The sequence below is a fragment of the Protopterus annectens genome, chromosome 1.part1, assembly GCF_019279795.1.
Source record: "Protopterus annectens isolate FY-2018-M chromosome 1.part1, PAN1.0, whole genome shotgun sequence".
Lineage (NCBI taxonomy): Eukaryota > Metazoa > Chordata > Ceratodontiformes > Protopteridae > Protopterus > Protopterus annectens.
In genome coordinates this window covers 175,381,221-175,407,315 of record NC_056726.1, presented here as the reverse complement: position 1 = coordinate 175,407,315, position 26,095 = coordinate 175,381,221, and the positions used below count along the sequence as shown (strand labels likewise).

General features: G+C 35.2%; 1 protein-coding gene across 1 annotated transcript in view; it reads left to right on the top strand.

Moving 5' to 3' along the window:
- LOC122814309 (heat-stable enterotoxin receptor-like) overlaps window positions 1–26,095 on the top strand; it is a 900,709-nt gene that overhangs the window by 70,585 nt on the left and 804,029 nt on the right. The gene's annotated exons all lie outside the window — the stretch shown is intronic.

Below are 26,095 nucleotides of genomic sequence, written 5' to 3'. Positions count from 1 at the left end.
CCACGGAATCCTATATAAATGCATTCTATGGACACCTCCAGGAGTGCATGGACCATGCTAGCCCAAACAAAACCAAGACCCAAGCGTCCAAAGGCAGGTGTCCAGTCTGGTGGACCCCAGCCATAATTAAGTTGTACAACAGAAGGAGAAAGCTACTACATGATAGAGCAAAATCCCTAAAAGGGAAGGCATCTCTGATCAGTACTAGCAAAAAATTACGATCCTCATAAATTCCACCAAGGCCAGTTTCAAAAGAAAAATTGCACAGGACACAAAATCAATCACAAGGCCTTCTTTAGCTATGTTAGGAACCTGGGATACAACTCCCAGGTATGTTCAGAGTTGATTCTAAATGACAAAAAATACACTGAACCCACAGACATTGCCAACATCCTGGCAGACAGGTTCAGTGCAAACTTCTCCCCTCCTTCCCCCCCTAAAGAACAAATATCTATCCCAGTAGAGTGCAGCCTCCAAAACATCTCAGATGTCCAGGTGAAGGCCGCCCTTTCCAAGGCAAAAAACACTACCTCAATGGGACCAGACGGTGTCCCGGGTTGTGTCCTACACGAACTCCAAGAAGAACTAAACCCACACGTAAAAATGCTGTACAATCTTAGCCTCACTACGTGATATGTACCCAAAGAATGGCATACAGCAACAGTGGTCCCACTCCACAAAGGTGGTGCCTCAACAGACCCTGGTAACTATTGCCCCATAAGCCTGACTAGCCTTATTTGCAAAGCCATGGAGAGGATCATCATGGAACTCATAAACAAAGACATTAGGGACCTACAGACATTTGGATCCTACTCAGTTTGGCTTCGTCAAGGGCAGATCCTGCCTCTTGAACCTGGTTGACTTCTTCGAAACAGTCACCAAGGCCATAGATGAAGGAAAGGTAGTCCACACGGCCTATCTGGACCTCGCAAAGGCATTTGACACAATACCCCACTCAGGCATCATAGATAAGCTGTCCAGCTTAAACATTAACCCCTATGTCACAAGATGGGTGGCTAACTGGCTCAAAGACAGAACCCACAGAGTCAGAATTGCCGGAGTCATGTCAGACTCGAAACCGGTCACAAGTGGTGTCCCACAGGGCTCGGTTCTAGGACATCTCTTGTTCGGCATTTACTTTTCCGAGGTACAGGCCAGCACGGGAGGACTATGGCTGACTAAGTTCGTGGATGACTGCAAGCTGGGAGCCATTATTGACTCTCCAGCTGACACGAACATCCTTCAAAAAGGTCTCACAGAGACGGATAACTGGTGCCAGAGCCATGGTCTAAAGCTGAATGCCAAGAAGTGTATAGTCATACCCTTTGGCAAAAATAAAGTGCCCACAAACTACCATATAGGTGGAAACCCATTAAATACAGAAGATGTAATTAGGGATCTGGGGACCCAAGTTGATAGCAATCTCTCCTTTGACAACCACATTGCCAAAGTGGTTAGAAAGACCTTCTACATAGCCCACCTTATCACTAAAGGATTCACATCCAGATCAGGGGAGGTAATAGTGCCCCTCTAGTCATCCCTCATCAGACCCATCATAGAATACAATGCCCCTTTTGGGATGTACCTAAACCGCCACCTGCAGCAGCTGGAAAGACCCCAAAAGTACCTCACAAAGAGGATCAAGGGACTCAAGCAGATGCCATATGCTGCCATGTTAAAGAAACTCCAACTTTACTCAGTTGCATACTGCCTACTTCGAGGCAATCTATGCCTGACATACAAAGCTATGTCTAACCCAGAATTAATGGACATGCTCCACCTCAGAAAATCCAAATCCCTTAGAATCACGCGCTCGAGGTATTTGAACCTCAGAACAGAGCTAAATAGAATGTGCTGGAGGGACAGATTCATAACACAGAGGCTCCCTTCACTTTGGAATAGAATACCGATCCATGTTAGGCAGAGCACCTCGCTGACTCTCTTCAAGAGGAATCTTGATGAGTGGATGGGAGATCATAGAGTCACCCCGGGGATTACTTCTGTGTCTCTGCTAGACAGAGGTTCAGTAAACTAATCTTAAATAGGGCATAGCAAACTCAATTCTAAGTAAGGGTGGCGAAAGCGAAACACACTCAGGCTAGGCTTGTAAATGCCTCAGAGCAGATAGCCTAGTATGAACCTATGAACCTATGAACCTATTTGATCACATACTGAATTTAGCCTTAATAAAGTAATTATTTGTAAAATGAAGGTGCAGACTATCTTTCTCTTGCCTTTCAAATTCATCTTACATATATAATTTCTTATAATGTGTGTAGTCATCTTCCTTCAATATTATTCAATAGGTGATTGGTTTATTTGGACCACTAATGAAAATGGTTCTACTAAAGACCAGAAAGCTCTGAGATGAGATTTCAGAAAGGTAAGGTTCTGTTTTATCCCAAAGATCTTCAATAGCCTCCTCAGTTAACCAGAAGCCAGTATTAAGTCAAATGAAGCTTATGATAAATGTTTAACTTACTACTCAATCTATAGTTATCTCTTCTATAATGGCCTTCAATTCCAGCCAGAACTATTTTGGTATTTTTACTTCAGAAAGGCACAGCTGTGAGTACAGTACTTCAATTAAAGAGCATATTATTGGTACACAGAGTAATACAATTTCATCTGGAGATTTTAAATGAATTATTCCTGCATTCAGTTAAACTAAATCCTCTTTTCATTTTTTCAACACAGTACAATTTTGTAAATGGTGGTAATATTTCAAACTTCCTTATTAACACTTCCATTAACTTTAAATGAATAGGGCACCTGGTCACTATCTGGTTACAAACTGACCTCAGAATTATTTTATTTATTATTTATTCCAGTTTGATGACCGGGGAGGTCCACTGGGCTTGGGGAGCCTGTTTTCAGTGAAGGCCCGGGGAGAAAAGCTCCAACAATACATAGTTACATTAATAATTAGTAAGAAACTTTGCATTACTGACAAACAGGTAGCATTATTCATAGAACCAATAACCAAGGCTAACGTCCAATGCATTATAGTAAATTGACCAGTACACTCCTGACCTTATCTGCTATTTACTGGAATTAAGTTATAATCCTTCATGAAAAATTATCATTTTACTCTTTCATTAACAGTCATATCTTTGGATTTACTGAATGGAACATCAACCATCTTCTTGTCAGAAAAGATGGAATGATCCCCATCTCAATCAGTGACATGAGCATTAAAATCACCCATAAACAAGACCTTGATTATATTTGATGACTCACTACAACTTTTTAAGGAGGCCAAAAACCTTTGCCCAAAAATCATCAGTGGAGCATACCCCAGTCAAAAGAAGATGCACATAAATTACCAAGATTGTGTGATCTTTCTGGTTCTCAGTTCTAACTGCACAGCAATCAGAGACTGAAGCAATAGTAGCTTTTTTGAAAATCAAAATTAACAACTTGTATTCGTAGCACAAAGAAGGCTTTGAAATAATTTTAGAGCTTTCATCATTTATTTTGTCAAGAACTTCTTCAGAAATAAAAACAAATCTCCCATACCAACATTTAAATCCTGTGCCACTAAGCTGCATGACTAAATAGAACCAAAGAACACATAATGTTCATTCACTTAAAAGATTTTCTTTAAAAAAAAATCACATAATATATTATATACAAATAACTATGTTTTTTAAAAGAGATCAAATATTAAAAAAACAATCAATATCCAATGTTAAAATCTTTGTGCTAGTAAAAAAAAACATTTTATATTAATATGTTCATTCATTCCTAGTTCTTTATCAGTGGCCTGTCTAATCTGCCACTCTGCTTCATGACACTCTAGTTGTATAGTGTAATTACCGAAAAATTATCCAAACTTACTTCACCAATCACAACGAACAACATTTTCTAAAATCTTGGCATTTACTGGCATCTTTTGCCCATGACTTAATCACATATTTGGTTTTATTTTTGTAATGTGTTTGTAAATTCTCTGGGATAATTGCCTAATAGTTTTTCCATCATAGCAACTTGAACATGTATCATGTGTGACTAAATATATAACACACTGGGAATTGCAATCAAACCTATCCTTGGTCCAAATTACCCTGTCAGCACCTTTTAAGCATGTACTTTAAATCATACCCCCTCTTAAGGAAAAATCCTTTGAGGTGTTCAACCTCTAGAGAAGAAGTTTTTTGTTGTTACTGGTCTATCTACTCAGGCTAATGAATTGGCCCTTGATGACTCTCTTTTACATATGAAAAGGGTGTTAAGTTTTTCTGTGTGAATAATTATTTATGAATGTGTCTTTGCTATAAATGTATTCATTAACTTTCCACTATCTTTATTCAAAGTGATGGTGCTATCCAAAAAATTGATTTCTTTATCAATATTACCAATGGTAAATTAAAAAAAAAATCAGTGCTGTCATTAGCATGTCTAAAAAGTCAACAAAACTCATCTGTACTTCCTTTCCAAAAAATAATTAAATAATCAATACTGTCTGTAAAACATTACTTTTTCAAAAAGTCTGCGGGACCTTAAGTAAACTTGTTCCCACCACTCTATCACTAAACTTTCAGGAGCAACACTGGCCCCATAGCTACACCTGTTTTTTGTTTGAAATATTGTTTTTGAAAATACATACCCTTGGCATAGATTTAAGAAGTCACCCACTTACTAGCCGCTCTTTGCCTCCTATTTATACATTATCTAAAACAGCTCAGTATTAGACCATGGGTCTGACAGGCAGTATAATAGCAATATTCCCTGTATGCATATGTCCTCAAATATGGTAATGTAATCCATGAAGTTCTGATCTCTGATTTTTGAATTCCAGCCTTTAACTTTGCATGTGCCTCATTCAGAGCCTACATTGTTAGCTTCCTGCCCGATACTGTTTCATTTTAGAAAACCAATACATAGTCATCAGTCTTTTCAATAGGACCTGTTTCAATATTCCCCTTTTCAGGTGGATATTTCTGATGCCTGTTTCTAAATTATTCAAATTTACTGCATCTTCATTTCCAGGGAAGTTATTTCCATCAATGTTTCTGTAAATGTGTCTCAAGTTTAAAAGATCAGAGATACCCCATTTAATACAAGAATCTGATTTGCCCTGAACTTACTGATGTGTTGAATAAATGCAGGGAAAGGGCAGTTATGTAAGTAAACTTCCCAAAACAGTAGATGTTTAAATAGATTACTGTAACAATATCCTAATGTGTGCAAATTATATCCTGACAAGTATATGACAACTGGCCAGTATCCAATGCCTAAGGGCATCTTCCATGCACCCTAAATGCTGAGGGGTTTGAAGCTAGCTGCACAAAATCAGTGGTTAGGATGCCACGTGTTCAGAGCTTTCTTGTCCCAGAAAAAGTAGGCTAGATCCCTGACAATAAGATTCTGCTATAACAGAAAAAAACATGAAAACATTTTTATATACAAAAATTGTATACATATTTAAAAGTAAATAAGAACACACCAAGACAAAAAACATGGCATAATTATAGGGGGTGGATGGGGGTGTGGTTATGCAACAGTGAACTATTCACACATTGACTGTTCTGATAAGATTTCTTACACAATTGTACTATGTTCATCATTAGAGCACTGTTGCACAAGCCTAAGCTGTATGGGTAGAATACCATAGCTTAGGAATCCAGACAGCAGCAAATTGAGGGTCTAGGAATGTCTAGAGAATGGCCCTAGCAACATCTTATCAAGATGTGGAAAAATAATCTAGTTTGTAGTTGTGATGCCCGTGCACTGGCCCAGCAATCAAGGAGCCTTAATCCTCACCACTAACACCAGTGAGGGGCATCCATATAGGGAAAGGATAATAAATACCCACACAGTAAAGTACAATTTCCCTTAAGAGCACACAGAGATCACTGTCAATCTGGGCTAGTTTCTCCCTTCCTCTCCAGGTCCCCAAAAGACTCCCCACTGGCACAGCTATAGGGTCCAGATCGCAGCCTAGTAGGAAAGCTGAAACCTCCAGCACCCTCTGTGTCCAACCAGTGCTTTGTGTCCCTGTCCAAGTAGCTGACACACACACACACACACACACACACACACACACACACACACACACACACACACACACACACACACACACACTTTGAGATAAGAGTTTATACAACCACACAGACACTCCTGGGGAAGGCTGGCACAGGTTCTCTAGCTGTGCCCCTTTCACCCAGACTGTACAGTAGAAATCACTGCCACCACCCAGCTAATCTGTATCAGCTACTCAAAGGTCCTTATGAAAAGGTATCCAATTATTACTGTGCAATATTATTATCCAAATGGTAAGTGCAACCTAAAAGTTAAGTCTGATTTGGAGTGACTTGGTACAGTATCACTATATACATGCAATGTACTCAAGAGCTTAAATTATCTCTATACAAAACAGCCACAGTTGAAAGGTTTAAAACTATTTAATAATAAATAAAAAACACAAGACAATACTTCTTACTACATAAGGAAAATGCTTAAAATAATGCAATAGAATAGTTCTGACATCAACACAGAAAAACACTTAGTCTAATCTTCCTATTTCCTAGCTATTTCTAAGAGAAAAGATCAAACTTACATACAGATACAGGCAGAGTGGTGAGTTGGATGTTCTTAAGACAAATGCTCTAATGCGCTCATTCTTTCTGTCCTTAAATTGATAACACAGTACCACTGCTTCATTTCCAGATTACATCATTTTCTTTCTGGTTCCAGGCTTAACAGGCTCTCGGAGGTTAATAGCCCCTTTGAATTTGCAGATGGTCAGGAAACAGAGCAATAAAAGAAATTAAACATGCAAATTCTAGCCATTAACTCTAGCTTCAAAACAATAGGCAGAATTCCTTCATACAGACATATCGGCTCCGAGTTTTGACATCAAAGAATTGACTTGTCAGCTTTGTTAAAGCAGCGTGCACTGTTGTTAAATTTTTGCAGTTCCACATTTAACACCATTTTTTCCCATTTAAGAGCACATGCCTGTGGCTTATATTAATATTTACAAATGACAGCATTATCTACAAAATTCTATTTGGCTAGGCTGGCAGCCTTCACTTATCTTCACAGTAGTGTTTTGTAATGGATTGTGCAGAGGACCAGGCTACTGCCTGTAGGATATTCCTGGAGTCCTCTCTTTTCCAAAAAACAACAGAACAAGCTATGGCCATGTTAGAATGGGTTCTAACCCTAAATAAGGTTAATAGTATGAGATGACCACTTGGAAATTGTTTTTACACTGGTTGTCTTTTTTCCTACCCTCACAGTAAATGAATATTTGACCAGAATTGCTGATCAGATCTGGATCTGTCAAGATAGTATCTGAGCTGTCTGTGCATATCCAGAGTAACTAAGATGCTTTCTCCCTTATTTTTATTATCTGGAAAGAAGATGATGTGAATAGTTTGACTCAATGTAAACTTTGAAACAACTTTGTGTATAAAGGAAGGATTTTTTTCTCAAAGATACCCTGTCTGTATATAAAATGAGATAAGACTGGTCCTCCATATGAGCTTGTAGCTCAGGTGCTGTTGTTGAAGAGGTCAAAGCAATAAGTAACACTATTTTCCAAGTTAAAACCTCAATTCAGCCTGATGTACATGTTCAAATGGAGAAAGTATTATTTTTCCAAGGCAACATTTACATCCCTGGGAGGAGCCATCTGTTTTTCATGTGACCCAATATGTAAATCACCTTTCAAAAACTGCTTGACTTGAGACTGGTTACAAATGGTGGGGGGGGCAGTATCTAAGGGCAGGCAAGCATAAATAGCCGAAAAAATGAATCTTGATAGAAGATATGAAAGGTCAGAGGATAGTAACTCACGTAAATATTGTAGAACTAGTAGCAACTAGGCCTTAAAATGGTCACGGGTGTTATGGTGGCACTAAATAGAAAATATTTGCCTTTTGGATTTGTGTGCCCTGACTCTATGACCCCCGGGAATAATGTTTGCTGGAAGACTAGAGGGAACAGAGACATCTGGTTTGATGGATGTGGAAGAATCCAATGATTTTCTAGTAGCAGGTATCCTTCCCTCCTTTAATACTTGATGCATGTTCTCAGATGATTGATGCCTAAAATGTATTAAAATTGCATCATCTAGGTACTCAACTGTAGAGATTTCAGTTTAAGTGTATCAGACAACTCCTGTTTTGTTTGAGTAAGTCATTTTGTAAGGAAGCTTATAGCAACTGCCCTTGGCCATTTTCAAACAAAGGGAGAACTGTTACCTGGGCCAAAAGGAGGTCACCACAATTATCTTTACAGAGGCCTTCTGAATCAACAGAATGACCCTGGAAATAATTGGCTTGTGGGAAAAGGAATACAGAAACATTTGCATCCAAGGGAAAGAAAAAGCATCTGTTGTCCAGGCCTGTTTGTAAGGAATCCCCTGTGAATGGAGATTATAAGATCTATTGGAGAAGTTCCCCACAGATGGATCAAGTCCTGGAAGATCCCCAGGTTCAACATTCATTCTATCCTTGTCTTACTGAGCTTATCTGCAATAATGATTTACTCTGACAAAATGTAAGAAACCTGGTGGTTCAGACTGTGCTGAGTTGCTACATCCCAGGCTAACATGACACATCTACAAAGGGGGTAGGATCTGACTCTCCTTTGTTTGTTTATGTACCAAATGACTGTGGTGTTGTTTGTGATCATTTGTAAATGTCCTGGAGACTACAGATGATTTAGTGACTTGAAAGTGTTTATGACTGCCATCATTTATTTGAAATTTATGTGCTTTGGTCTGTTTTGTTTGTTCCATAGACTCTCATGTAAACAATAATTATTGTTGGGAAATTCTGAAGAGCCACTTTCTTCATAATCAACTACCTGAGAAAAATAAACAGAGGGAATCCCCTCGCAATGCTATCCCTGTTCCTCTGACAGAGAAACAATGTCAGTAAGAGAAATAATTATTTTTCTTTTACTATTAGTGGGGAATCAGAAGTTATGAAATTAAAGGTTTGAAATAAATCTTTGGTAAAGCCTAATAAAATGTCCTTGCCCAAAGTCAGGGAGCCAGGGAAAGTCAAATGTATAACTTTCTGTTTCTTTTTCCCAGGATAATCCTAAGAAAAACACCACTCTAAGGTATACACACTAGACTAGGAATCAGATATCTTAGTCAAATTACATGGTAAAGTATTATCAGTCCCCTTTTCCGAGACAGAAAATGTTCACCCATGCCCATAGAGGTCACCCTAGCAGCAACAGAGGACATACCTAACCCCTGGTCCTTGGTGACTTCCTGATTAGCCACACCAAAGACATACAAGGAAAAAGACATGTGGTCTGAGGACCCATCTTTGGCTACATCATAGTCACCAATCAGCAGCTGAGCAAGATAAGAAGCTTGCTTAACAGACAATGTTTCCCTTGAATTTTTTTTTTCATGTGGATGGAGGAAGGAAGAAACAAAGAGCCAGTAGCTAATTCCATGGTTCAGCTGAAAAAAGAACCTGAATTATGGCTTGGAGAACCAGCCTGGAAGAGTCAATTAATATTCTGACACACAAAAAAATTAGTTTTGTAAAAATAAGTAAATAAAAATAGGTATCAACCACCAAAAATCCTCTCAATACAATATTTACACAAGTGTGTAAATTTTACCGTAGAAAAGTAATTTTTAACAACTTTTCTTCATAAACTTAAAATAGAATCTAAATAATTCTTCTGCCCTAGATGTATCATAACAGGAAGAAATATAGCAAGTCCTAGGCAAATAAATGGTTTCCTCAAGAAATAATATATTTTTTCTTGAAAAAGAGATATTGGGGAAGTTTTTCCCCAGATGGGTATTTATCTGCCATGCCTTGAAGAACCATTAGCAGACTACTGATCCCTTGATGCTCACAAGAGGATTGTATTTCATTGGCAAGAAAGAAAACTGGGGTCTAACCACTGATTTTATGTGGCTCCCCTTGAGCCCCTGACTGGTTATGGTTTGTGGAAGATGCTCTCAGGCTTTAGATACTGGCCGGTCATCATATTTTTGTATAACCCATACAGCTTTGGCTACTGAAACAGAGATGTAATAATGAACATTGATAGCTCTCTCTTAGGTATAAGAGTGCCTTCATCATCCTTTGTGTTGTTTCCCTTACATATCAGATTTCTCTGACCTTACTTTCTCCTCATTCATTCTTTGGTTCCCCTTATGAATATGTAGCTGTTGTCCAAGTTCATGTTTGACTACCTCTAGATGTAATGTAACTATTTTTTGTGCTTCTTCCAAATTCAGTGCTACTTTACATTGATATTGCTGTTGTTTCTTATTTTTCTAGTATAGTATTCTTGTCTACTAATTTATTTTATCTCTTCCTTGATACTACCTATGCAGCCTGTAGTAAGCATATTTATTGTCCATGGATTTCTCCACAGCTCCATCATTCACTTGGCATTTTTGTTAGACTTTGAACCTTCTTAATGCTGTTGTACTCCTTACTAGTTGAGAGAACATTTTATATCTGATTAAGTACATCAGTCAAGCTCATGAAAGGTTTAAACAGATTATCTGGTAAGACGCCCAAGGAACTAAGTTCATTAATAAAACTGCTTTCTCATCCAACGTCATACTAGCTTTAACTGGTGAGTTAATGTTGCAATAACTGTCTTTTCATTTACATCTTATTTATGAACCTTCTCCCTCATTCCTGTCTGGGCTTGTTCAATCCCAAAAGAGCAAAGGACCTGAATGATGGAAATACAGATCTAAATACAGTCAGGTGATTCAGATCTTTTTCTGTTTCCATTTTTGTTTTCATCCCTTATATTATCGGGTTATATGTGCCATCCTCATCTCTGGGAGAAACTTAAACAATTCCTAACAAATTCCTCACTGTACTTTTAACCTTCAGTTTTGTATGTATTTAAGTACTTTGGTATAACATCATCTTACACCTATAATTCAGTTTATAAACACCATCGTGGTCCATATTTTTATTAATTTATATGTCATGCAATCATTTTTTTGTTGGGTTGGAAATCGTGGAAGTATGTATTCTGTACTGCAGCAAAACCAAAGTTCTTTATTTTATCTAACTTTAGACTTCATTTTCATTTTCGCTGATATTTGACAAATAGATGATACTGTCAGCTTCAGAAAATATCACACAATATTAATTGTGCCATCTTGGTATCATATTAAACTAGCATTACACATTTAATCATTTCTCTTCAGAACTTGAAACTGTATTAAATAAATCACATCACATTATTTGTCGTTGCTTATTTGAGGAAATTACTATAAAATCACCAACTAAAAATTAAGGAAGAAAAGAACATTTTTTATAAATTCAGAATAGAATAAACATATTTCTTAAAATTTACAGTAAAAAGTTTCAATATGAAACTGAAAAAAGTTTATTAATCTGTTTAATGCTCACACATTATTAATTTATTTATTTGTTCTTTATTGACTGGGTTCTTCCCACTAAGTATTTATATTACAAGGAGAAATTTGGCCAGGACATGGTGGAACTTTCCCTACACTTTAGAAGAGAGGAAGTGAAACACTATCTGGAGATGCTATATGGCACTGGAGGGTTACTACTGCAATTTTGGGAATCCCATGATGGAGGAGAATGCAGCAAAGCTGGAGAAAGGAGCAGGAGGAAATTCACTAAAATAAGGAGAAAGAAATGGAATAACTGTTACAGAGTTGGGAAATGGAGAACTGGAGACACAATTGCTGATACATTTGATGATAAGGCAAAGCCAAAGGAAAGAAGACAAGCTAGATGGAGTGACATGGTGGAGAGATTATTATAGGAAGAAGAAACTAACAGACTAGAAACACAAGCAACTGCTGGTGAAAAGAAAACAATCAAACTATTCTTGGCCAGTGGAGTAGCCAGTTTTTAGGGCTAACCTCTGCAACAGGGTTTTTGTTAGAAGAAAGAAGTTATGCAGCTGTAGCAAGGAAGGGGAAAATGGAAGAAGGAACTGAAAAGGGACAAACAGCTGCAGGTTCCCAACAGCCACAGTGACAATAACCAAAGGTAAGAATAAAAAGTAAAAGTGATGGCAGTTTGAAGAGGTATGACATTATTGCCAGCAAAATTTAATATTAAAGACATGAGTATTAATTCATTTGTGAGCTGATCATTTTTATAAAGTGACCTTTGAAAGCTTTAGCTTACTGGAGTAATGTATGTCCCAGACTAAAAAAGAAATACAGTAGCACCAATGAAAGAAGATTTATTTCAGAGCTTAGGACTACAATTTAAAAAATAAAATGAATATGCAAATTGGGACTTCAGATATGGATGAGCATGAGTTAAAACTGTTTTTCTTTCACTGTGTAGTAAAGTCAATGACATTAAAAATATGCGATGAAGAAATGTATGGACTGGGAGTTGAGAAAAGTTGGTAACAATGGATGTTAAGGATGGGAAAGTTCAACATATTTCAAATACAATAATAGTGAAGGGTAAGAGACGATTTGTTAGTTACTGGTGCTAACCTAAAACATGTTATTTCTGTAGGGATAAAAATAATTTAGTACAAGGCTAACAAAGAAAGGTGTTATAAAATGTGGGAAGAGAGGACACAGCAAAAAAACTGTTAGCCCTTTTGTAGAAAATGTACAGAATTTAGGAATTTCTGGCTTGACTGTCCCATATTAGAAATGGAAAGAGTAGTTAAAGAGGAAAGCTCAGAAAAAAAGACAAACAGAAGAAAATATTATTGCAGAAGATGTTGAAAGAGAAGGTGTTATGGGGAGGGGGTAATGAAGAAAGGTTAAACAATTAAAAGGTAGTTACAGAAGAAATAACAGTTCAAAGTGAGGTAATTAACACACAGGAAAAGAACAGATTTGCAATTTTAGAAAATGAAGAGGAAGAAGAAAAAACTGAGACAGGAGAAGAACAAGAACAAGGTAGTGAAAATGTCAATTGGTAGGGAACTTAGGGAAAGAAAAGGAAACAGGAATAGGAAAGTCTGAAAGTAAAGTACTTACAAAAAAGGGAAAATTATTATATAGGAAAAAATGTGAACAGCACTGAAAATTATATAAGAGGTTTGGTGGGTTGAATGGTGTAAAAGAATGAAAATGTGTTTTTTTTTGTTTGCTAGACACCAGATATAACAATGAAGAAAAAAGGAAAAGAATACAGGCAGTAATTGGGGGGGGGATAAATTGTTTGGTCAGTAGAAAATGAGACTTGTTCTGGAATAGGAATTCTTACAAAATGAAGAAATAGGAATTATTGATGTAACAATAGTAATACCAGGAAGGGTAGTGGTATGCATTATGAGAATGAGGCAAAACAATTATAAGATTAATAGGGATTTATGCTTGTACTTATATGACAGAGAGAAAACAGCTCTTTGAATTAATCAAACAATTTGTGCTAGTAAATATGTCAATAGTGATAGTGGAAGATTTTAGTTGTAACCTGAGGAAAAAAAAGGGAAAATAACACAGGTTATTAATTAAGATGTTAAGGGAATTAATAAAATCTGGAGATTTAAATGTAAGAAAGAATAGAGGTAGGAAATATAAAAGGTGACTTTTTAAGACTGAAATTGATTATATAGTTTATTATAAAGACGTAGGGAATAATGGGGTATACAGATGACAAGGTTTTCAGATCATAGAACAGAATGGGCTGGAACAAGGGAAGACAATGAAATAATACAGAAGAGAAAAGAGATCACGAGATTAACTGCAGTTAAAAAGGAGGAAGAAATGATAAAAAAGGAATAAATATTATGGAAAGATCATATGACAATGAGACCATTTTATAAAAATCAGACACTGGTGAATAGAGTATAGGTGGAAGTATAAAAATATACTTAGAAGTAGAAAGAAGAATAAAAAAGAAATGAAATATGAAGAAATTGTACATAATTATGAGAAATAAATAGATAATGAAGTAACAAAATAAGGGAACTAGAAGAACACATGTATAAAGGAAAAGTAAAAATTATGTTATACGGGCAAATATTGCTTTCTGAAAAGAAAGAAAGAGGAGATTTTCCCTTAGTTAAGAAAAGAAGCAAAAATAAGAGAAAAGGGTGGATAATTTCTTAGATCGCAAAGGAAATATAAAATACAAACAAGCAGATATGGAGGTGGTAGAAAGCTTTGTAGAGAAAGCAGAGAAAATGCATGAGAAGCAAGAATGTACAGTGAAAAATGATATAATAATAGAAGAAGAAATAGAGAATGTGATAAAAGAAGATAAGAATGAATCAGTGCTAGGATTAGATAGTATAATTTATGAGTATTATAAGAAAATGAATAAAGAAGAAAGAGAATTTTTTTAAAATATTAAATGAATGGATGCAAGAAGGTATAAGAGATGAAAACATATGTAAAGAAGTGATAATATTTATGTGGAAAAAGGAAGAAAGAAAAGATAAAAAAACAGAGGCATATAACACTAAGGAATATTGACCATAAAATATTTATGAAAATAAAACAAAAAGGGATGCTGAAAGAATTGGATGATGAAGTAGGAGAAGGTATTGATGGTATAAAAGGATGAAAGGTGAAATAAATGTTAATTATTGGGGAAGAAGTAGTAGAGACGATATTGAATGAAAATAAAGACATAAGCTTGATAGGATGTGGGGCAGCTAAAGTATTTGATAAACTGAAACATGAAACAATGTCACAGATTTTAGAGGCATGTAGGATACCAGAAAAATATTGATGTATTAAAGAAATAATATGAACATTCATGGGTGTAAGTTATAATAAATGGTTGGATGGGGAAAATAAGCATTAAGAGAGGAGTAAAACAGGAATGCCCAATGAGTATGTCCTTATCTGTATTAGTAATGAATGCAATAGTACAGATATGCATATATTAAATGAGAGAGGCAACATCTGTGATGGAAGGAAATGTTATTTACCAATATATATGACATATGCAAATAATAACAAAAAAAAATGCATATATATGTGAGGTTATAATAAAGACTGAAACACTATTAAAAAGATGGCCTGCAAGTAAACAAAATGAAGTGTAAGGGATTTGGTGAGTTAAAAATAAGTAGAATATATTTCACAAGAAAGGAAGTAAAAATTTGGAGAGTGGCATTTGGTGAATATGAAAGCATAATAAATCAATGGAAAGAGATACTGAAACAAAAAAAATGTTAGCTTGGTGTAAAATTTTTCACATATAATTTCATAAAAAGACATGTGCTGAATGCATATGTATTAATAAAATAGCATATTTAGGGGGAATAAACATGCTTCCCACTCAAATGAAAAATCATTATTAGAGTTTTTTTAACCTTTATTTAGGGTTCAAGGCTGAATCTGCTGAGAAGAGGGATAATTTAAAACAAAAAAGAAGGTGGTTTGAATTCAAAAATTCCAGTGGTGCACTTAGCAGCTATGCATTTATTTTAGGTAATGAGACAGGTAAAAGAAGGACAAAAATAAATGATAGATAAGATACTATATGAAGAGTGTAAAAATGTATGGGAAGAAAAAAGGAAAGGATGGAAGAAGAAGAATATGACAAAAATTAAATTGTGGAAGTTAAAAGTAAATGAGATTGATGAGAAAACAAAACAATGTTATAATACAATTTTAGATTTTTGGTGTATTCATGGAAGGCATTAAAAGAAAACAAAAAGGCAATTAAAGACAGAAAGAAAAGTTTTGAAAGTGTTTATGAAGCAGTGGATTTTTTGTGTGGAGAAAATTGACAATTTACTGATAAAAGGGAATATGAAATATAAGGTGATATAGGCAAGAACATGTGTGGACTATAGTAAAGAAGAAAACAAAACATTATTTTTGGATTGCAAAAAATAAAGAATTTTAGGAAAAGTTTAAAAATGAATATAGATGGGAGGGCTTTAAATGCATAAATATAAATATTGGAAGGAGAAAATGACAATTTTGAGAGAAACCTGTTCCATATGGAGTATCAGAATACAGATAAACATTCCTGTGTGGCGAATGATATAAATGAGCAGCAGCACTTAGCCATCTGAATGGAGAATGGAATAAATTATTCCACTGGGGTGATGTGAAGAACAGAAATGACATCAGGAAGGTTTGCAGATTATGTTCTGATGAAAATAATTGTGCAGGATGATGCAGGTGATAGTTCTGATGTTTCATGGGGTGAGATGGCAGATTATATTTTCAGAAGTGCTGAGGAAGGTAATGTGGAGAACAAGCCAAGTGGCAACAGAGAATGCATCAGTTAAAATGTATGCAGCAGTGACAGAAAGTAAAAGATGAACACTGCAACAAACTCAGAAGGAGTCTAGTTTTTGTGGCAGCAGAGACTGTAGTAGTTAAACCTCATGCAATAGTTACAGCAGGCAAAAGGCAGAGAACTTACAAACTGCAAGTAACACTGTTTGAAAAAGAACAGAAGGTCTACTGTGACAATAAGAAAAAAATGATGCTGTAATAGACAAATATTATGTATGGGACAATTAGGTAATTGATCTAAGATTTAAAGCTCAAGATAAAGACTTTTTGTGATATAACATTTGTAAATGAAGGACTGATAAAAACATTTCTGGAACTGAGTAACAAAAAGAAGAACATTTACCCGTAGAATAATTATTTATTTTTTTGTAGTAACTTAAATGTTAAATAATGTTACTTTGCAGTTTAGAATTAACTGGAATAAGAAGATACTGAAAAAAAATGTATGCAGAGTTTGTGTGAAATTGTTGATAAAATTGTGAAAAGTAGATGAGAGAAACTTACAGAATGGAGTGTGGAGGTAGGAAGCTGTTTTGAAATGTGAACAAAATCATGATAAAATATTGGCCAAGTGTTTTTTTTTTTTTTTTTTTTTTTGGCTGGTTAGAAAGGGAATTTAAGATATGCTGTTCAGCCAAAATCAAGTTTCTTTTGTGGGGATTTTTCTCATTTAATGAATGATTGTGCCAAGACACAATGTAACAAGCATGAGGAGAAAGGACATACAGCAAGAAGGTGTGGGGCTGAATATAGGTTGTGTAAAAAAAGGGCCACTTTTGGATTGCATATCAAGAACATACAGTAAATAATGAAAAAGAAGGTGAAAGGAAAGAAAACATACATGGAGAAGGACAATAAGAGGCTTAGGGAGATGAACTAATTGAAAAAGAAAATGTTCAGAAAGATAATATATGGATGGGGTGAAGGTGGAGTGAGTCTGCATGCAGGAACGGAGGTAAGGAGAAGGGATTAACACTATGAATTTTTTGGAAGTTCTAGCCAGGGAAAAATCTGATTCTGAGGATCAAGAATTATTTATAGATAAACCCAGCAATTTTTTTTAATAAGTGAAAGAGTAAAAATAAGAAATTGAGAATTTAAAAACATTTCCCCTAAACCAAAAAAGAAGGAAAAACAAAAATTTTAAGAGTGTTTTCAGTAAATGTGAACAGCATTATTAACACCTTATGAAATATAGGACACTGGAATTGTGTGCTAAATATGATGTGGATATTATTATGGTGCAGTATTTAAGATTCCTGAGAAGTAAAGAAGGACTGCAAACATAAAAGTTGTGTGATTAAAATATAATATTGAACTTAGGAAGTAAAATGGTTGTGATGAGTAAAAAACAATGGAAATACTAGATATAATGATGGGAAGGTTAACTGTTTTGGATGTAAGGTGGAGAACATATTTTACTGAATTAAAGCATTGTAAGTATATATAACTATCAAGAAAAGATATTAGACTATGTGGTGGTTAACATGAAAATTATAATTGCAGGGGACTTTAATTGTAACTTAAGGGGAAGGTGTAAACAGAAATGGAAAGATGTCAAAATATAGGAAATGATAAAATGTGATAAATTAGCTGTGTGGAACAATAGTCAGTATACTTATAGAAGTGGGCACTTGGTTCTGAAACAGATTATTTTGTGTTATTGAAAGGCTTGATGGTAGCAGACAGTGATACAGCTGTGATGGATTTTTCAGACCATTTAGCAATATGGATGGAGGTGATGGAAAAGGTGAGTATATTTAAATAAAAAAGAGAATAAAAAGATGAAATGAGAAATTATGGGGTGAAACTGGAGAGTGGAAAGTACTGAATTTATAGAAGGAACACATAACCATGAAGGACTTCTATAAAAACTGGTCTGAGTGGTAGACTGACTTTTAAAAGAAGTATACAATGTTTTTCTTCTTCCCAGTGACAGGATTATGTAAGAAAGGAAGAGAAAGTGAAGTATGGGAAATTTATAGAAATGTATTAGAGAATTTAGAGAATAATACAAGAGTCTATTATGACATATAAAAAAGAAATATATGAAAGAAATCAAGAAATAATTAAGACATTACTGTTTAGGCAGATCAATTATTGACAAGGGAGAAGGAAGGAAGTTTCTGCATATTTGGGTAAAATAGTAAAGGAAGACATTAGTATAAATACAGAAGTGAAAAATGTAAAAGGAAAGGTAAAAACACAAGAGCACATTGTTACTATTGTTGTATAGCACATGGACAATATGAATAAGAGTATAAGGATGAAAATAAGAGATGATGTAATGTAAAGGAATTTCCATAATGAGTTAAGGAAGAATTTGATAAGGAAATTACTATTAGTGAAGAGTAAATGTTGATTCAGTATCAGGCCCAGATGGTACAGACTATGGAATGTTCAAGAAATTAATGGACTGGCAAAGAAGGCATTTTGTAAATGTACTAAATAAACTGTTGAAGGAAGATTTTGTTTATGAAAAGTTATGGTGTGGGATTTTAACATTCCTACAGAAAATTATGAGAAGAATTAACTAAAAAATTGGAGACCCATCACACCATATAACATGGATTATAAAATGTTTAATACAGATGAGAATAGAAGGTAAGATGAACTGTGTAAAAGTCTTTCATTCTGCTTGTATAAAGCCACATTTTTATAAGACCGTGCTCATTTATTCAGAGCTTCTCTGTGCCTAGCTTGGATACCTGTGACTGCAATACTTGGATTGCTTCTAAAAGCATCTGGACCTACAAAGCTGACATAAGTATGTTTTTGCATTTGCTTTAACTAGCCCAGTGCTATTTAATCTTTCTTTGCTGCGTTTATTGATTTTGTTGAATTTATCACTGTTTTTCAGCCTGTACTTGTTAAAGAAACACAATCAGTTTGTCACTGTACTGCTTTTAGGTTATTTTAACAGTGTTCTCATATTTCCTAACTTCATCTGATACTGCAAAAGCTGTTCTGAGTTTGGCAAATTTCTCCTGCGTTTGCCAAATTTCTCCTAAGTTTGCCAAAATATGTTTAAGTTTTGTCACGTTCTTCTGTGTTTGTAGAAGTTCTGTTACATTTGCACACTTTTTTCTGCACTTGTGAATATTTCTCAAGGTCTGTGAAGTTATTTCCAAGGATTCCTGATAGTGCAGGAGTTTTGCCTTTTGTTGTAAAGCATTTGTTACTGCATTTGAGCTAAAAAACAGTTTGTTTTATATTAAGACAGGATTTTTTTTTTACTCTGGTTGAAGGAGAGGGCTGATTCAACCCATCTACATTGAGAACTGCTGGTAGAAGGCTTATTGTGTGTTTATCTGATTGGCCTGAGGGCTTAACTATGTAACTGTCTTTCATCCTGCTGGTATAAAGGAATCACATTTGTGCATCACTCAAATGCAGTTACCCATGCCTGGAATATAACAAACCTCACCATTTTAAAATCCTCTATATGGAAATGCTCTACATAGTCTCCCAAGGTTCACATCTGCTCAAAGATCTGCCAGATTGTGCAGAGGGTATCACCATTGCAGGTCATCTAATCCTATACTACTAAACACTCTCACTTAGACCTTTAAGTGACTCTCCCCTACTCCAAGACCTCCTAAAAGCATCTCTCAGTGGCCCTGTGCACATGCAAAAATGACAGCACCTCACATAACACATAACTCGGAAAATCACAGTAGCCCTGCTTCCAAGCCCATAAGGCAACACTCTACATAACCAAACATTCCAGTTATTGGGGATTCCATTGTAAGACATACTGATGTCCCCCTTACCAGGCTAAACAAAGAGAAGATACAGTGATCTGTCTGTTTGGAGCCAGGATCTGCCAGATCATGCATGTACTTAGTCCTTTAAACCACAAGTACCAGCATGATGTGGTTATAGTCCATGCAGGAGTAAATGACCTAAGATTTACCTAACTGGATTATACGAAGCCAGACACAATGGAGCTCTCATAATATATGTCCCAGGTGGCTATAAATCTAGCCTAGAGTAGCATCCTACCTTTACCAATGATGATGCCACAGCACCAGCAAAAAATCATTGACTTCAACAATTGGCTTAATTTCTGGTGTCAATAAATCCAAAAACCACGGAAGCAGTTCACCAGCGATGACCAACACACTTTATTGCAAGTACAAAAAACAAATCACTGCAAAACGTAAACGCTTTTAACATCCACCAATGCGTTTTCGTCTCCTCAAACATGTAAGACTTCTTCAGACTAACAAGTATTGTTTGAAATCACCTAATATACTCACATGTGGTCTATACCAACCAATAAAATTCATTAAATGAATAATTAACATTAAAAACATCTGTTTACAAGGCTCATTTGAAGTTACTATTTGGAACTACTAAAAACACATTTCGGTATTCAATTTTAAAAGAACTCCATTCTTCATTAGTTTAAAATTCATAATCACTCAATAATTTATTTAAAACCATATTAAATAAATAAATACAAATATAATAAAAACTACTAAATATTTATTCTTTTAAAAAAACCTTTCTACTCTTTATTTCATAAAAGTTCATTCCTAGCCTACTAGCACCATCTGCTGTTCCTAAAGAGCAATTACAAATAAAACTAAATCTTGGCTGCTCTTAATTTTAACACTGAAGTTAAAGAAATGTGGTCATTAAGCCCTGGGAAATTAGTTGCATCTAATAAAATTTGCCACCAGAGCTCTTTAAATTCTAATTTTTCTTCCCAGGGGCCCCCTCTTATTTCTCTTTTAACCTGTTCCAATACAAAGAAGGTGAATTTAGCATTATTGCAATCTAGCGTGTGTTTGAACAGAGCATTTGTTTCTTTTTTCTTAGATATCTCGTAAATATGCTCATAAATTCTCTTCTTTAATGCTCTCTCCGTCTTCCCCACATAATATGACTTACATTCCAAACACATGGCTAAATACACCACCCCCTGTGTATCACAATTAAAGTATCCAGAGGCAGTAATATTAATGTCCCTTGTTGGTACCAAAATTTCCATTCTGTTACTAATATGTGGGCACTGATTACAGTGTCCACATTGATATGTTCCATATTTTTTATTTTTATCATATAGTAACATTTTCATAGAAATTTCATTGCTGTTACTTACTTTATTGTTTTCCAACAAATTTTTAATGCTTCTACCATTTTTATATACAACCTTAGGCATCTCTTTCTTATTATTCAGGATGTCAGTGTATGAAACAAAATTGCTCCATTCTTTCTGGAAAATCTTTCTTACTTTAATATTCAAATTGTTGAATTCCATCACTAATGCTGAATTATACTGACCATCATTAACTACATTGATTTTATTATGGTTATTAAAAGATGGCAAATTATCATTATTTACAGTTAATTCTACACCTTTTATAGGTTTGTATTTACCTGGTCTATTTTCCTCTACCTCTTTTCTAGTTCTTGAAACAAATTCATAAGGGTAGCCCCTGGCTAAAAACATTCCCTCCAGTGTATTACATTCCTTGATGAAGTCATCATCTTCACTAGTCATACGACACCCCCTCACAAATTGTCCCTTGACAATATTCTTTTTACAATGTGGGGGGTGCGCACTAGTGAAGTGTAAATAGGAATTGCAGAAGGTGTTTTTCCTAAAAACCTTGGTTTCAAAATCCCTATTATTCACGTTCTTGTATATTTCAACGTCCAAATATTGTAACCTATCTGTGGACGTAGTAAACGTGAATTTTAAGAAATTAGTAGTATTCTGTAAATAATTCATAAATTCCGATAGTTTTTCACTACCCCCAATCCAAAAAATAACTATATCATCTAAAAACCGCCTATAAAGAGTCCAATATTGGGTATATCCTGAGTTATGAACAAAATTGGACTCCCAAGCTGCTAACACAATGTTAGCATATGTGGAGTCAAGCGCACCCATTGCTACTCCACTAATTTGCTGGTAATACTCATCATTGAAAACCATAAAATTGTTCCTTAGTACAAAATCTACTAATGCTACCACTGCATTTTTCTCCAAATGTGACAATTTTTTGTCAAGAAAAATCATATCCTCAAATAATCTCATACCTTCATGGTGGGGTATACATGAAAATAAATCAATGACATCAATTGTCACAAAAATGAGATCATTTGAAAATAAATCTGACTTAATGTCCCTCAATAGGTCCCAAGAATCCTTTAATATATATTTGTTCATGGCCCAAATATGCTTTGCTGTTATATCCACATATTTGGCCAAACTGGTGGTCTTGGAACCATCCGCTGAAACTATCGGTCTTAACGGTGGGTCACTAACATTCTTATGTACCTTTGGTATCCCAAAAATAATGGGTATCCTTGGTTTAGGTACATACAAAAACTGATGTAATTTAACATCTATTATGCCTTCCAGTAGCAAATTATCTAGAATATTATCTATTTTTTGGTAAGCTAGTTGTACTTCATTTGAGGAAACTATTCTGTATTTATTACCATCACCTAAGATAGTATTCATTTTACCATCGTAGATAATGTTTTCCATTATAACCACCCCTCCCCCTTTGTCAGGTTTCATGATCCTGACTTGATTATTAAACCTTAACTCATTCAATGTTTTGTATTCTTCTTTTGTGATATTATATTCTTTCTCCACAAATTTAAATTCTTCTCTAATTTTCTTTTCTAATATCAGGTCAAGGTTTCTAATCTGGGGGTGATGAGGGGGGTTATATGTACTTTTCCTGATGAGCATATTTTCCTGGCGGTTTTCATCCAACACCTTAGGGGGAAGTGTGACACAAAGATTCACTTTTCTTAGAAACAACTTCATATCTATTAAGGACTGAACCAGGTCACCTTTTGTATTAGGAATGAATTTGAATCCCTTACTTAGAATATCAAAATGTGTTTTGTTAATACAAATATTACTAAAATTATAAATAGAAAAATTATTAAGTGAATATGTAGTTCCTGTACATAGGATACCTGTACTTAACTCATCCTCCACTGTTGAGCTAGTATCAGGACTCACTTGTTGTGTCAAAATTTCCATCTCCTCAGGGGAAAAAATGTGGGTGGGTCCAAGGGTATTAGTAACTGTATTTAATATCTCCCTCTCCCCCTTTTCCCTCCCCTCCATTGAAAATTTTGATACCTAGTATCATTTGCATGGTGCTTCGTTCTATTTAATGGTGGAAATTCAGTATCGTAATTAATCCACTCTTCTTCTACCTCAGGAATATTACTGGAATCATACCTATTGTTACTCTTCTTATAGCCAATTCTGCTGTTATGTTCCCATTTTATAGCAGGTGGCTTGGGGTAACTAACATCATTCTGGTATTCCTCAATATCTCTCCTTAACTTCTTAACTTTTCTTTGTTCTAAAATGGAACATTTAGCATCCACTTCTGAGCCCATACTTAAATATTTTTCTTTTTCTTTTTTAACTTCAAACAGCATATCCTTTTTAATAAAATCATCCAGGACTCTAATTTCATCTTCCAAACTTTCTAATTTTCTATTATTTTCTTTTATAATGAGCCTCAATATATTAATACCACATTCATTAAATACATTCACAAGTTCAGTATGAAACAATGTACCGGTTTCTACATTATTAGGGTATTTCCAGACCCTTAAACCCTTTGGTACTATTTTTTGTTTGATACATTCCTTGAGATAACAATTTTCTATATTCATTGATTTGTATCTATACATCATACCAGACAGTTTATTAATTTTCATGGCATAAGAGTCACCATCCACTGGTGCACCCTCTTCTGCTCTGTATAATTTAGTGTCCATAGGATTTTTAAGCCATTCTAACATATCAAAATTGTCAGTAATGGGAGGAACAGTACCTGAGGCTTTTAAACCTGAACAATTGCTCTTGCGATTCCGGTCAGTTAAACCCCGACTCTCGTTGCTACCCATACATTCTCCTGGTCTTTGTAAAACCATAGGCGTGTTTGCAGGATCGAAGTTGCTACCATTCGGTTCCGCTTCCTCCGTCCGCCCAGGGCTCCTTTCAAAATTATGTCTTTTCCTCTTGCTTTTAGAGTGCCCTGCCTCCTCGGTCCATTCGGACGTACCATCCGCGTCTTGGCTTCTTTTTGTAGCAACCAAAACCGAACAGAGTGGGGTGAGTAACTCGATCAACTCAGTTAACTGACCTATTAGTTTCCGGGACTGTCCCAAGTCCTCCCGGTTCAAAGCCGTAGCACTGCTATCCATAATAAAGCGCCGTACCAAACAAAAACAAAAAAGGCGCCAAATTCGAAATCCAAAGCCAATAAATCCAAAAACCACGGAAGCAGTTCACCAGCGATGACCAACACACTTTATTGCAAGTACAAAAAACAAATCACTGCAAAACGTAAACGCTTTTAACATCCACCAATGCGTTTTCGTCTCCACAAACATGTAAGACTTCTTCAGACTAACAAGTATTGTTTGAAATCACCTAATATACTCACATGTGGTCTATACCAACCAATAAAATTCATTAAATGAATAATTAACATTAAAAACATCTGTTTACAAGGCTCATTTGAAGTTACTATTTGGAACTACTAAAAACACATTTCGGTATTCAATTTTAAAAGAACTCCATTCTTCATTAGTTTAAAATTCATAATCACTCAATAATTTATTTAAAACCATATTAAATAAATAAATACAAATATAATAAAACTACTAAATATTTATTCTTTTAAAAAACCTTTCTACTCTTTATTTCATAAAAGTTCATTCCTAGCCTACTAGCACCATCTGCTGTTCCTAAAGAGCAATTACAAATAAAACTAAATCTTGGCTGCTCTTAATTTTAACACTGAAGTTAAAGAAATGTGGTCATTAAGCCCTGGGAAATTAGTTGCATCTAATAAAATTTGCCACCAGAGCTCTTTAAATTCTAATTTTTCTTCCCAGGGGCCCCCTCTTATTTCTCTTTTAACCTGTTCCAATACAAAGAAGGTGAATTTAGCATTATTGCAATCTAGCGTGTGTTTGAACAGAGCATTTGTTTCTTTTTTCTTAGATATCTCGTAAATATGCTCATAAATTCTCTTCTTTAATGCTCTCTCCGTCTTCCCCACATAATATGACTTACATTCCAAACACATGGCTAAATACACCACCCCCTGTGTATCACAATTAAAGTATCCAGAGGCAGTAATATTAATGTCCCTTGTTGGTACCAAAATTTCCATTCTGTTACTAATATGTGGGCACTGATTACAGTGTCCACATTGATATGTTCCATATTTTTTATTTTTATCATATAGTAACATTTTCATAGAAATTTCATTGCTGTTACTTACTTTATTGTTTTCCAACAAATTTTTAATGCTTCTACCATTTTTATATACAACCTTAGGCATCTCTTTCTTATTATTCAGGATGTCAGTGTATGAAACAAAATTGCTCCATTCTTTCTGGAAAATCTTTCTTACTTTAATATTCAAATTGTTGAATTCCATCACTAATGCTGAATTATACTGACCATCATTAACTACATTGATTTTATTATGGTTATTAAAAGATGGCAAATTATCATTATTTACAGTTAATTCTACACCTTCTAAACCACAAGTACCAGCATGATGTGGTTATAGTCCATGTGGGAGTAAATGACCTAAGATTTACCTAACTGGATTATACGAAGCCAGACACAATGGAGCTCTCATAATATATGTCCCAGGTGGCTATAAATCTAGCCTAGAGTAGCATCCTACCTTTACCAATGATGATGCCACAGCACCGGCAAAAAATCATTGACTTCAACAATTGGCTTAATTTCTGGTGTCACAACAAGGGGATCCAATATCTGTCAGCCTGGGGAGACATGATCGAGAAACCATGATGCTTTGCCAGCTGGATGGTTTGCACTTGTCCCCACTTGGCTTCCAGCTACTGCCAAAAACTTTATGTATCCCCATAGTG